Source organism: Lathamus discolor, chromosome 5 (genome assembly GCF_037157495.1).
Source record: "Lathamus discolor isolate bLatDis1 chromosome 5, bLatDis1.hap1, whole genome shotgun sequence".
In the NCBI taxonomy this organism is placed as follows: Eukaryota; Metazoa; Chordata; class Aves; order Psittaciformes; family Psittacidae; genus Lathamus; species Lathamus discolor.
Window position 1 is genome coordinate 5,076,114 of NC_088888.1, and position 14,536 is coordinate 5,090,649.

Sequence of the window (14,536 nt, forward strand, 5' to 3'; positions counted from 1 at the left end):
GACTAATTGCACCTATTTAAACAAGGGCAAAAGAAAAACGAGCAGCCCAACAGTCATGTAGAGACTTGGGTTTAAACCATGTCCTTTTCAACCAGATTTTCTTTTTAACCAGGAAACTCATCTTTTGCATCTCCATGCAAACTTCTCAAGATACTCTGACAGAACAGAAAGATTTTGTCATCTTTTTATAGCATCTGCTCTTCATAGTCACTGGGAAAAAAGGGAATGGGAGAGATGGGTACCAGTGTCAGGAAACCCTGAATGATGCAAGTGGTTCAGCTCATCCAATGGCAACTTCGATGGCATACCTACTTCTTACCAAACCCAGGGCTGTTCTTTGATGAAAATGTGGGACAGGCTTTTTAATAGGGAGTAATTGCAGGTAGCTTCTACATGTACTAAGAGTATGATACCGTGTAACAGCACAGCTCCAAGCTACACTGATTTCCCACCGCTTGCTGGGCACAGCGGCCATACACCACCAGTGTCAGGGGAGCACTGTTCAGAGAAGAACGTTGTAGGTGAGTCTCTCTTACTCATTAGCTCCTTGCTCAGGCTTAACACATTCACACTCTTTTTACCAAGAAGTCTGCCACATGGGGATTCTTAAACTGTGCTGTATCATCAAATAAATGCTTTATCTGTCTCTGTTTCCATAATAAACTTGGCTTGTTCTTTTTCAGCCTGCAAAATTACCAAGTGCTAAGATACCATGGTGATGGAAAAACCGAAAACACCGAAACAGACAGATTCTGGTCTCTAACTGAAATGCAAATTCCCTGTTTCGCACAGGAAATTTTAGTCAGAACGACTGCACAGCCACAAATCTGCCCAAAGGTGAGTTTTGTGAATGAACAGTTAACACAATGCATAGCCGAGCTTTGCTCCTGCAACTTCAAAGTCAAAACAAAGAAAGAAGGAGGCAGCAGGAAAACAAGGAAATTCTATGTAAACTTAAGGTAAAGTGGGATCAGCTCATATTCATCTCTACAACCAAATAATGAAACAGACACACAAAGTGTTTAGCAAATTACAGCTGTGGAACCACCATGGATTGCATTCAGTGAATCATTTCTTTCTCCAAAACTGTGTGAAGGTCAGGCCTATTGGTAACTTCCATGACCATGCTATAGGACTCGCAAAGTAAACAACACGCGTTCCTCAAATCATCTGCCTTTAAAGTGACACCAGTACGCTGCAAGCACAAAAAGCACCATGCAGACAAATCAAGTACAGTAACTCAGGGGAAAGGTTGGAGATCAGTTCAGCGCTGCTTTATCTGTGGGATTTTAAAGGTGCTTGGTTCTCCACTTACATGGAAATTTCAGCTTCCAGGCGCATATTCTTTTTCAAGTTTCTACCCTTCAAGCCTCTGTCAAGAAGACCAAAGCTCGAGAATAAAACAAAGAGAAGTCTTAAAAAGTAAGAGAGAGATAAAACCTCTCATTGTTATTTAAAACTTACAAACCTCAAAGCTCATCACACTTCAGTTTGGACTTAAAATTTGAGAGCAGAGACTACAAGTAGTATTAATAGTAGTCTCAGTATTAGAAGTAATTACACAATGCAAAGCAGTGCAAGCAAAATTGAGTGTCAACCTTCACGACACAACATTCAACCAGCAGCCATACATATGGCCATCAATAGCTACAAAAGCCAAACCTCATTCTTTACATAGCACCTGAGCAAAAGGGCAGCTGGAGTACGCAAAATGAGACAGACCATGAGGGAAATGAATTGTCAATGCAAATCACTGAAAGTTCCGAGCTGCAGAACCTTCCTTTGTATGGAAAACTTTCTCTTTGAACCATTTAAATCCAGTGTCTCACACGCTGTTTTGCATACCAGCTCAGGATCTCTGTAAATAGCCCCATACACAAAATAACTGAGCTATCTTGTACAGGTGGCAAATGATTAGAATCATAGAATAGTATCATAGAACAGTTAGGGTTGGAAAGGACCTCAAGATCATCCAGTTCCAACCACCCTGCCATGGGCAGGGACACCTCACACTAAACCATCCAACACAAGGCTTCATCCAACCTGGCCTTGAACACTGCCAGGGATGGAGCACTCACAACCCCCCTGGGCAACCCATTCCAGTGCCTCACCACCCTAACAAGAAAGAACTTCCTCCTTATATCCAATCTAAACTTCCCCTGTTTCAGTTTTAACCCGTTACCCCTTGTCCTGTCACTACAGTCCCTGATGAAGAGTCCCTCCCCAGCATCCCTATAGGCCCCCTTCAGGTACTGGAAGGCTGCTATGAGGTCTCCCCGCAGCTTCTCTTCTCCAGGCTGAACAGCCCCAGCTTCCTCAGCCTATCTTCATATCTTCATTAGGAACTTAAACGTATTGCAAGTCATGTCCAATATTGGTTTACTCCCAACTTAGCCACGCAGCTGTCAGCACACAAAGCTCTAAGCCTGTACCTCTGTTTCTGCAACCCTAACTGTGTCAAGCAGCATCTGCTAACAAGTTTAGTCCCTTTAAGAAGGATTTAAAATATGTTATCACAGGAATTGAACATTTTATCGTGCGGATTTCAGAGTAACAGCCCTTTGATTTGCACACAGCTTGAAAACATCAGGCATTTCTTTTCTCAAAATCTCTTGCCAACAAGCTATGAAAAATGGATTTTATTTCAGGCATTCAGGACCGTTATTGACAACAGAACAGTTTTTCAGCCTGCCATAAGAGTTTCCAGGATCCCAGATTTATCTCTCTGTCTCCACACTTCTTGTTCCCTACCAGCTTGCGTAACTTACCAGTGATACATCCCTCAGCATAGGCTGTCAGTTCTGTACCCAGTGACGTTTTATAAGTCACTCAACAAGATGACCTAATCAGCATCTGTTCTTGCTATGCCCATGTGCTCCACGATATTTCTTTCTTTTTACCATTATTTTTTTTCATGTGTAAAATAATGTTAAGTTCTAATATAACAGGCAAAAAAGGAATGTTTTTTTTTTCAGAAACAATAGCCTAAAATTGTTTCAGCAACTTCTAAATTATTGATATACCTCACGTATGACTACGAACAACAGCGTAAGTGCTTGTTTTACTTCTGATACTTTACTTTTCTCTCTTCTTTTTTAGGAGAAGCTCTTCTGTATATACAACATGCTACCACGTGCAGCTTTCCCATCCTATTAGAGCAGTTCTGGACATATTCACATCTCTAGCTCAGCTATATACTCGGTCAAAATTAGCGGTACATTACTTGAACCATATTGGATTTATTTTTCTTTCCATAAAGCTTAAGATAATCTTTGTGATGGACTTTATATCCCGGACATAATGTGCATGCTAAAGATAGAAAGCAAGAGAGACAATGCTTCCAAGAGCCATGAAGATGTTGACATGTAAGATGTAGGAGGAACAATCGCAGAAAAACAGAGAACCTAGATGATGCTATGCCAATAGATGCTGGAAAGACAAACCTTACACTGGATGTAAAGAGTCCACTGGAAGCAACTATCACGGTAAATGGACAGAAGAAGACAGCAGACCAGAGCCTGCATCGAGGAAAGGGCAGGAAAAGGTACTGCATTGCACATCACCGTAGGCATCACTAGCCTTTCCAAAGTACAGCATGATCTCCCCTGCGTCACTGTGGCCCACTAGCTCGTACTGAAGAGGAGGAAGAGGAAGATAACAACCCACCAACCACCTGTCCCCTCTGAAGCATCTGGTGCCAATATTTGTAAGACAGTGCCTGAATTTCAAACCCCCAAATATACAGACAGATTATCTCTTTACTCTCACCCACCTTTTCAGAACCACCTCTGTCTTCGTGCAGATATTCAGGACCTAACTCTGGTAGCAGGGACTCAGGTAAATCAAAAACACTGCATATTTTTCTTTTTATTTGCCCCAGAGCAGTTACGTACAATATTACGTCATTAGAATACGTACCAAAATACTCTTTTTTGGTTGTACCCTGCAATCAAAGCCCCCGTTAATCTACTTATACAATGGTTAGTGCTCTGCATGCTCACGAGACATAAAAAAGTTACAGCTGAGTATCTAGAGCACCTTTATTTCATTAAGCACTGAATGCAAGAGCATACTCCATAACCTCAGCACTGTAACCATATATTCCAATAACCAGCAGAGCACAGCAATCAGCTCAAATCCTTGCAATGGAGTTGTATCATGATATATTTGCATTGAATGTTATGTTCCAAATTGGAACTGGCAAGCATCTTAGCCTCACACAACAATGCCATATGGAGTTACATCTGATACTGCTCGAGCAGAGCTCCCTTCCTATCCAGAATACATCAAACGGTGCCACAGATATGATATGGCATTTAAATAGTAATAATGTGGATGTGAGGGCTGAATTAAAAATGTGTGGCATACTAGAAACAATTTGCGCACTAGGATAAAAAAAGGGATCCGCTGGCTTTTGGCAGCAGAACTTACAGGTATGGAAAGAAAAGCATTTTATTAATTACCCATATGTCAACTTTCTCAGCAGAACAATTACAGGACTAAAGACGCATCAAAAATATTAGCACAGAGAGGAAAGCTCAACTAGCAACAAAGATTATGTTGTAATCAGACCAAAGATGAGCTGAGCACTAGAAGTCATGCATTCAGTTAGAACAGGGTGCAGGGCTGGACTGGCTGTTCAAAACAGCAGCTCCAGTTCAGTCGCTGCTTTAAAACTCTACAGGTTTGTGCTTGTGCAAATGAGGTTTGTGTTTTCCGCTTGCACAAAGAACAGCTGAGATGCATGTGCTCCTGCACCAATACATCTCTGCTCTGGCCAACCAAGGGCACTTACAGGGAAAGAGAAGTAATTCCAATCTCCAATTTTACTACTTCTGGAGAGCCCGTTATTTATACAGTTGCAGTGTGCTCTCCCTCTCAGCACAGTTCGACTTTGCTGTCAAGAAAATGAAAAGATTATCAGTTATAACCCATTGCACGAATCTTTCTCTTTTAACCACCAGATCACACGCCCAATTCACACTTAGACCAGACAGCCATGAGACAGAACCGTTCACTACAGTCTAGATCAGAAGCCGGGAGCTACCAGGAGTCCTGCTAGCAACTGACCAGGCTGCTCATTATCTCTTGGGAAACCTGTTATTCAGTGAGACGACTGTTCAAGGCTCCAGTGTTGGACAACAGAACCAAAATGCACCATCATCTCCCATAATAACGATACCATTACTTTCAGGAAGAAGCAGATTATTTCACATAGCCAGACAAAGTTTTGTCCCAGGATCATTTAAACAACTTTTGGGATTGTTTCAAATGAGTATCTGGCATAATAAGTACTTCGAAACCACTACAATGTAGTATTTGATGGGTCAAATCTCAAAAGCTTTTCTTCAGCTCAGTCTTGCTGAGGATTCCGCTGGGAATGCAGGTTGAGTGAAGACAACAGGATTCCTGCAATAGTTTTCCTTTCCTGGAGCACATTGTGAACTAGCATTGGCAACCTGTTTTCTAAAGGCCCTCAAAGGTCAGAGCACTTCCAAGATGTCCTCTTTTACCAATACAGAATTAGGCCTATTTCAGCACTCGAACAAGGCAACTATCAGCCTCATCCTTTACCTGCTCTGCAGCAACAGTGGCCTTCCACTACAACATAGCAAAACTGTTTTGACCGTGTGTTTTCAGAGATCCCCAGTTAATGCATTCACAAGACAAGCTTGCCAAAGCTCCAAAGAAAGTTACTCTTCAAGTAACCTCATAATTGTTATTAATGCTATAGCTTCAGGTATTCAAACCATTCAGAACATCCAGAAAATACAAATACTATGTTTTGCATAGCACAGCATGCCCATGCATGCCAAGTCCCAACTTCCCTCAATGAAGCACAGAAACTGGCTGCTTTGAGGCACGCTCCCAGAGACCAACCAACCAAACCCATCAGAGCCAAGAAGGTGGCAAAATGAGGGTCAAACTAGAATAGCCTACTATCTTTTCAGTAACTTCATTCATGTCATGAGTATCCAGGTAGCTTCTGAACAGCAAAACCCAGGGCAGCAGTCAAACTATTTCAGATGCATTTTCACCACCACACTACTCACTACCACAGGGATCAGTGCAGAAACCCCTTGAAGCAAGTCCTCGACAAGAAGATAAGCTTTAAACGTCCCAGAATCCAGAACTCCCGTAACTCCTTTCCCACATGCTCTGTCACAACAGTTGGTTTTTGACAGAAACATCCTCCTCTCTCTAACCAGGCTTGTGTTTTTCAGGGCAGCCAAGCCACTCCACCATGCCTGGTCAGTACCTGCAGTGGAGGCAGCCTCAGCTCCAGTGCACCATCAATACTGTGTAATTTGGATAGTTATAATTTAGTTCTTTTTACTTGGGGCCTCAAGAAATACATAGAGATTGCAGTTCTCTGGACTTGCGCTGCTTGAGGACAACTTTTCATGTGTACAGTTTTAATCATACGCATCCAGACAACAAAAACCAGCGCAATATTGAAAACCAACCTTCCAAGGGTGTTATTATTCTCCTGACTTCGAATAGCAGCAGCAATGCTTTCTGCGTATGAGGATATCTCATTAGGAACTATAGGTGTGTTCAACATTTAAAAACCTTTAGAACATAATTTGCCTAAGAACTTTCAGCAAGGAAGGATTCCAGGAGTGGGTAACTTCCCATAAAGCAAAACAGGGGAATAAAAGAAACCTCAGTTTTCCTGGGAATGTGGGCCACACTTTGAAACAAAAACGTGCCAAATACAAGCAGATGCCAGGTGATCCTTTTCACATATTTAGGAATTAATTGCATCATAAAATATGTATTAAATATAACTTGTCTGCACATGAAATCCTTTTGACACGTGAGTGGTTATCATTGAACCATACCTCCTTGTACAAATTTTAATCTAACTTCACTTACGTTTAGTAGTTCTATGAAAGTAAATGCAATCCATCAATCTCTCACAAGTTTTGCCTTAAAATATCAAGTCTTTGTTGCTGAATTGCTTTAGACTAGACCTGACATCTTCAATTTTGCTGACTGATGCAAAGACCAGATATTTATATTCAAAGTCAACAAAATTATATTGAAGTATGTTTGCGTGTAGCTACCGCTACATGAAAAGACAAGATTCGTGCTTGCTGGTTATAAATAACCAGACATTTCTTAACCTTCAACTGGAGCCAGGTCAAAGCTATAGTGTTCTGGCGCTGACAACAGCCTGTACAAACTGAGAAAAACAGAAGAAGTACCTAATGGTCAAATTCTAACTTGTAATTTGGTGTATTGTAAGCAAGTAACAGCAAGTACGGAACCTTATGCGCCACATAAAACCTTATTATCCTCAGGCAAGCAGGGAAAGCTTTTCAAAAGCAGCTAATGGTTTTGGATGGCTCATATATTGGGAGCCTACAAGAGGAACTGAAAAGGGCTCGATTTTCAGAATAGGAACACTTAGAATGTCCTGAAAGATGTCCCCATTTGCCATTCAAAATTCGGTCTACCAGTCACAAACTTTTGGAGCTCAGAAGCAGAGCAGTTAGGTAATCACTACCGCACTCAGTCTTGTAAATCACATCTTAAATCACATACCCAGAAGTGTTCAACTCCAGAACTCCAGACAAAATATTTTCCTTCCCACCACTCCTACCTCCCCCAAAAGTCCCTAGCAAGATTCCTTTGTGGGTTTTTAAAAGCAAATGAACTAACATTAGCTGCATTGGGAATCACAGTCCAGAAACACCACCAGTAACACTTTTCAGTGTAGCTTTCATGTCTCTCTCAAATTAAACCATAAGATTTCATAAATCTAGAAATCATAGAATCATAGAATAGTTAGGGTCGGAAAGGACCTCAAGATCATCCAGTTCCACCCCCCCTGTCATGGGCAGGGACACCTCACACTAAACCATCCAACACAAGGCTTCATCCAACCTGGCCTTGAACACTGCCAGGGATGGAGCACTCACAACCTCCCTGGGCAACCCATTCCAGTGCCTCACCACCCTAACAGGAAAGAATTTCCTCCTTATATCCAATCTAAACTTCCCCTGTTTAAGTTTGAACCCGTTACCCCTTGTCCTGTCACTACAGTCCCTGATGAAGAGTCCCTCCCCAGCATCCCTATAGGCCCCCTTCAGGTACTGGAAGGCTGCTAGGAGGTCCCCACGCAGCCTTCTCTTCTCCAGGCTGAACAGCCCCAACTTCCTCAGCCTGTCTTCATACGGGAGGTGCTCCAGTCCCTTGATCATCCTCGTGGCCCTCCTCTAGACTCAAGTCATACAAACTTCAGAAGCAATGTAAACCTTTTATCCATTGGTCATCTTCATCCTTCTTTCAGGCAATGTATCACCACCAGCAAGATGTATAAACAAGGGAAAACGAAGTTGTAAGCCATCAAGAGCTAATTATATTTGAAGTTATACATATTATGAATAATAGATATGGCTAAGTTATTAGAAGTTATATATATTTCAGCAAATAGAATATCTAAACATATAAAGGCTTTAATTTTATATATATTGTTAGCACACGTCATAAACTTATCTTGGCATTTAAAAGTACTGATCTAACTTTCTTGTTGCACGTCCTAACTCCAGCTGCTACGCTACCAGGATATTGATCCATAGTTATAAACCAACCAAATTTTCAAGAATGCTTGAGTGATTTAGATGTCTCTATCCTATTTTCAAAATGAAACAACCAGGACCCATGCATCCCTAGATGATGAACTGCTCTTGCAGATCTTACCACCATGATTCTAAACAGTTTTTCTTGTCCTCCCATCCTTGTTGCCATTTTCATAAGTGCTATATAATGTTTTCCCCCCATTTCTTATCCTTTCATTAGTAGGCTATCTGTATTACTGGTGCATTACTAGAGGCCCCAAACAAGCCCGAGAGCTCCATCGGACTGTGTATGTGTTTGTAGAGAGCTTAGGAAGAGACAAAGGAAGTCATACCTTCTCCATCTTAAACACTGAGGTACACAGAACCTAGGATCAAAAAACTGTAAAATTAACTAGGCAAGGGGCATTTGAGACTATGGGCCTAAGTTACTTCCTAAAATTATAAAAGTTGTCTCTAGAAATTGCAGAAATTGAACTCAAGTTGCTAGATTCCCAACCTATTACCATAAATAGCTTTGATTGCCATTCTCATGTACTATTTTCACTTCAACACACGTAAACACCTTTTGTCTTGGTAAAAGTCCTCAGCACATTAATGACATGGTATGCTGCCTCTGAGATTGCAGGGATGGGTGAAAGGATGTCTGCCAGAAGGGCAAACTCCCTACATCTTTGCCTACATCCTTAGAGAGAAAAGTTCATACATTTGCCCTAGGGAAAACTGAAAATTCAAACAAAAAAATCACAGCATCACACTTACTTCATTTATTCTCCTCTTTCTAAGTAACATCTGTTGCTCTTAGTTCTGAGTTTACACAAACTTAAACACTTAAAACTGCATGTTACTATGATTGTTTTAGTATCAGCACACGCACCCACAACACTTTACTAGAGAAGATGGCCAAAGCCCTGGTCCCATTCCCAAATGAAAAGTAAAACCATTTGAATGGAAGATTCTCTACAAACAAAAGGTAGCTGCTAGTTGCTTATTAAGAAGATAATGACTAACAAGCAGGTAGGATTAAGCAATGCAAAATCTGTTGTTCTATTTTTAGAGTCCGCGGCCCCAGGCTGAATGCTGAGGCACTGTGAATTACATGAATTATGCTAACATGCTCCACAGTTGCTTACTAGGCATGCTTCCTATTATCTAGACAGGATAAGAGTCTAAAAGAACATCTGTACAGACTGAATGAGAGCCAAGACCTCAGTGGATGATCCTGCTAACATCGACTTTTTGTTGGAATTATCTGGACTAGGCACGCTGTAAGAAAACTGACAATTTGGGCGATGCTTCTTCCCAAAAGAAATTATTTTAAAAGACAGTTTGGAAATGCCAAATAAACAAACAAATGGCATTCTGTTCACTTTTGGCAGGATGCAAAAGATAAATAATTGATCACATGGAAAAGGAGCTGACTTCCAGTAGAAATACATATTCTAATCTCTTTGTGTTATAAAAAGAGAAAACTAATCGGATTTAGGTCATATCCTCCACATTGCAGAGAACACTGAGAGACAGGTCCCGCATCTGACTTCCAACACAGCTTCCCTCCACAAGACTGTAAATGGGGCTTCAGTCCCAAAACAGTCACTTCACATCTCCATGATTTTCCCTGAGTCACAGTGTAAGATTGATGATGCCACCGTCTGTTCTCCTACGGATGCTTTTTCACTTCAGAATTCAAACCTGTGCTATCCGCTGGGCACCTCAGATCACTCAGGTTACATCTCGTTACACCTCAAGTCAGGACACAGAGTGAAAGAAGGTGGCAAGAACACAATAGGGCTTACAAAAACCCTCAGCAGGAGACGTGAAATTCACCTTGGTAGGGCCTAGAATAAGGCTTGGAAGAATCAAGAGACTGCTTAGACCACAACAAGCAAACAAATCACTTCGTTTACAGTAAGGACTAGGAAAGCATCTATCATCTCTATCGTAGAGGCATATGAGAAAAATACAAGACAAAAAGGACAATGAGAGAAAAGAACCTTTCTACCCTAAATCACCATCAGATAAGTCTGGTGAGCTGAATGAAGCTCATCAGATTCCCAAAGAGTTGCCATCCATACTTGCAGGCACAGAAAAAAAGAAACTCTTTTCTTCCACGGTGGCTGTACAATAGAACTTGTTCACATGAAAACGGTAAACACCACAGATGCCTTTTGTCATCTGCTGCTTATGGGAACTCCTCCAAAAATACAAACAAGCTCCTCTGAGCAACTTCACACCCTTACCCAACACTGCAAGTGACACAGCTGATCCAAGACTTACATTTCTAATACTGTAAAGCTAACTCTTCACTGAGCTGGATTTTCAACAAATCCTTTACCTCCAGAGGTAGAAGTTCAGGACAGACAATATTTTGTAACAGTTGGAATTGAGAATCGCATCCGTAACATCTATATCCAATGCTTACATTAATACCCATCTGCTCAGATGGCGTGGTGCCTACTTTGGAGTCAGCTGAACCTGGTCTCAAGGACAGAGATGCCAAGAAGCGAGACATGATTTTCATGGCAATGCTGTGGAGACCATACGTGTTGCACAAAGGCCCCTTCTCCTTCTCATTTACGTGGAAGCACTGTCATTCAGAGAAGCTCAGCTTCTTTAAAGGACGGAAACATTTTCAGAGATGAGTGAAAGGTGACAGAAGGACAACTCCACGGGGTTCCCGGCTGCTAAAATGAAAAGATTATACAATCAAAATAGCAGTAGCTGCCCCACTCGCTCTGCAGGTGGGCATAAAGAGGGAGATGAGATGTCAAGGCAGAGATGAACGGCTCACTAGCTATTACAGAGAAAGAGAGCTGACAGAGGTCTGAATATAGCTCTATTCAAAAACCAAAGCACTAGCTCCAAGGTGCTGAAAAGAAGTTTGAATCTCATAGGACCTTTTACATCTGTAATTGCAATAAACACGGGTATGTGGCAAAACCACACACAGTTATGAAGGAATGCTTTTCTTGACTAATTTTAAACTTATCAATATGGGACATTCTTTGCAAGGTGACATGGAAACAAGGCCATGCTCTCCACATTATGTTAGCCGACCCAAGCTAGAGCTCGCAGCAATCTGAAATCCTGGATGTGAGAAATACTAAATGCAAAGGCACCTGGTGGCTCACAGTACAGACCAGCTAAGGAAGCTAAGGGAAGTTCTGATCAGAAGCTAAGATCATGGCATAGCAATGCCTGAATTCCCTACCACACTGAAAAAAACAGCAGTAAAATCTGTTAAATATTAAGGACATGTTTCATGTAGGAAGCTCAACAGTGAACAGAAGAAAAACATGTCTCTTTTGCATGAAATTCATAGGTCTTGTCAGATACACACAACAACAGCATCTGCGTGGCATCCTGTGAAATCAGTCCTTTTAAATGGCATTCTGCAGATGAAACACAATTTCTTGGCTACAGTCTCACGTAGTTCTGAACCAAACTTCATATCCACTCATAGCTCCATACACAGAAAGGACTGACTAAAGCACCAACTGAATTCCATGCAATATGTGCACCAAATTGAAAACAAAATCCAGAGAAACCCACCTGTGACTAAATTTTCATAATATATGTTTCATTTTTTAACAAAACAGAAGTCCTATTGTAAAAGTACCTGCGCCTCCGTAATTCAAAATACCACCTATCACCAACTATTACATCAATTAATTCTTTTAGCGTTTAACATTTAAATTACTGTTAACGCAAATGATACACCGTAACTCCATGGGGTTTGGGGTTTTTTTTATGTGTCAAAGGGAAACACCTCATCACCCGTCACAGCCAGGTTTGGCAGAAGTGCCCTTCTGCCCACCAATGCAAACATAGTTCTCCCTCTCAACAGTCTTCAGGGGCCTGGCCAAGATACATCCGTGTAAGCAGACCAGGCTGTACCCTCACCATTATCCCTCCACTATCACACCTCGCAGTTGCATCTCTCACCTCAGCCTCCCTACTCAAACCTCCCCTCAAAAGAAGCCCTTCCAGAACCCATCAGTTCTGGGACATCGTCTCACAGCACTGGCTGGTTAACTGGGCTAGGGAGAAGTAGTGGGTCCTTCCACTAATGGGCTTACCACAACATGTGTAACTTGACTAATGTCTATCCATGGAGCCCCAGGTGTGGAGCACCTATGAAATCCGTGTCAGAATTCTCCAAAAATTAGATGAAAACGCATAAGAAGGGATTTGGGGTGCCTTCTAGTGAAGGACATGATCACAGCAGTTCACTCTGCAGTCTAGGTGAATCCAAGAACTGAGCAGAGACGTACTGATGTACCTATGTAACAGCAGAGATGAGATGGTATATACCTTTAAAATGGGATCACTGATCTTCTTCAGATAAAACACATAGTAGTCCTTCGCCTACTTGTTTGAACATCACTCTTTGATTTAAAAGGAATTTCTAGGATAAGGCATTTTCAGGAAGGTGATTAAAAAAAGAGATTGCAATTTTGCATACCCAACACCTCTGAAGTACCAAAGATATTCCAGAGAGGTGGAGGGAATCAGAGATTGCCTAAGTACCACTGACAGCCTAGACAGGTTAACAAAAACTAAACAAAACCCAAACTCTTCCATCTTCAGTGGTCCTGTTCTAGATCATATCCCTGCCAGTACAATCAGGACTCAAACCACTCTCCAACTGCAGAAATACCTATCAGTTTAATAGCTAGCATATATGTACAGTACCTCTAAACAGTCTGAATGACTATAACAGTGCAACCACAGTCCGGGTATATTGTGTTTCTAAATGTGACATTTGTAAAATCTTAAAAGAGAAAGCCGGGAGGATGGGGGGAGGGAGGAGATGGGAAATAAAGAGCAAAAATATGTTTCAAGGGTAAAAACGAGGGGTATTTTCAGCTTTTGGAGGGCCCCCTCCAGAAGCCGAACAACGTGACATTCATATAATCAGGCAAGGTCACAAACTAAAACCAGTACACACCCTTTTAATCACACTGAGAGACACCAATGCATCATATAGGCAAGGATGTCATAAACTCAATTTTCTGTCTCCTGGAATCTTCCTATCCTGTCACAGACACAGTTATCACACTCCATCCCCAAAACAACCTCTCCATCTTACCATCACCATCATGTCAAGAGCGCTGCTCTTGAACTTCTTTCCTTATGTGACTGGAAGCTTCTTTCTAACTTCCAGTACCAATTTTACTCGTGACTGCTATAAAACTACCATAAAACCTGTGTGTGCTAACATTATCCTCTTTCTTTGAAAACCAAGGTGGCCCAAGGACTAGCCTTACTTTAGGCATGGTGAACACAATAATCCAAGAAGTACTGTGATTAACCCCATGTCAGCACCACTCACAGATTCCAGTGACCAGTATACAACTGGTTTGACTGGCAGTGGGCTTCGGTGCAGATTCAGAAAGAACTCGCTACTCTGGATTTGCAAGAATATACTTCTTGGATCATAAAGATAGGCTGAAGTCCTGCTCCTCTTACAGCAGAATACTTCCAGCTTTGGTCAGGATTTTCCTTGCAAATTTGCCACTTAACTATTTCTTTTTGTATTCAAACTCCCATATTTATTCAAGATACAAAAAATTTGCATCTCCTGTGAAACTTTTCAGGTTACAATAATGAGGATCTAAAATTTGCAAATATTTCTACATTTGCTCCAGCATAACTTGAGAGAAGTTTTGTTCAAGGCCCTTCACTTCTTCCAATTACTTTTAATACCATCTTGTATGATTAATTATAGAAAAAAGACCTTACTGGGTGATCCTGCCCCTCTACTCTGCTCTTGTGAGACCTCACCTGGAGCACTGTGTGCAGTTCTGGTGTCCTCAACATAAAAAGGACATGGAACTGCTGGAACAAGTCCAGAGGAGGCCACGAGGATGATCAGGGGACTGGAGCACCTCCCGTATGAAGACAGGCTGAGGAAGTTGGGGCTGTTCAGCCTGGAGAAGAGAAGGCTG

At 41.6% G+C, this 14,536-nt stretch overlaps 1 protein-coding gene across 1 annotated transcript in view; it reads right to left on the reverse strand.

Moving 5' to 3' along the window:
- PRKCE (protein kinase C epsilon) overlaps nt 1–14,536 on the reverse strand; it is a 290,692-nt gene that overhangs the window by 240,000 nt on the left and 36,156 nt on the right. The gene's annotated exons all lie outside the window — the stretch shown is intronic.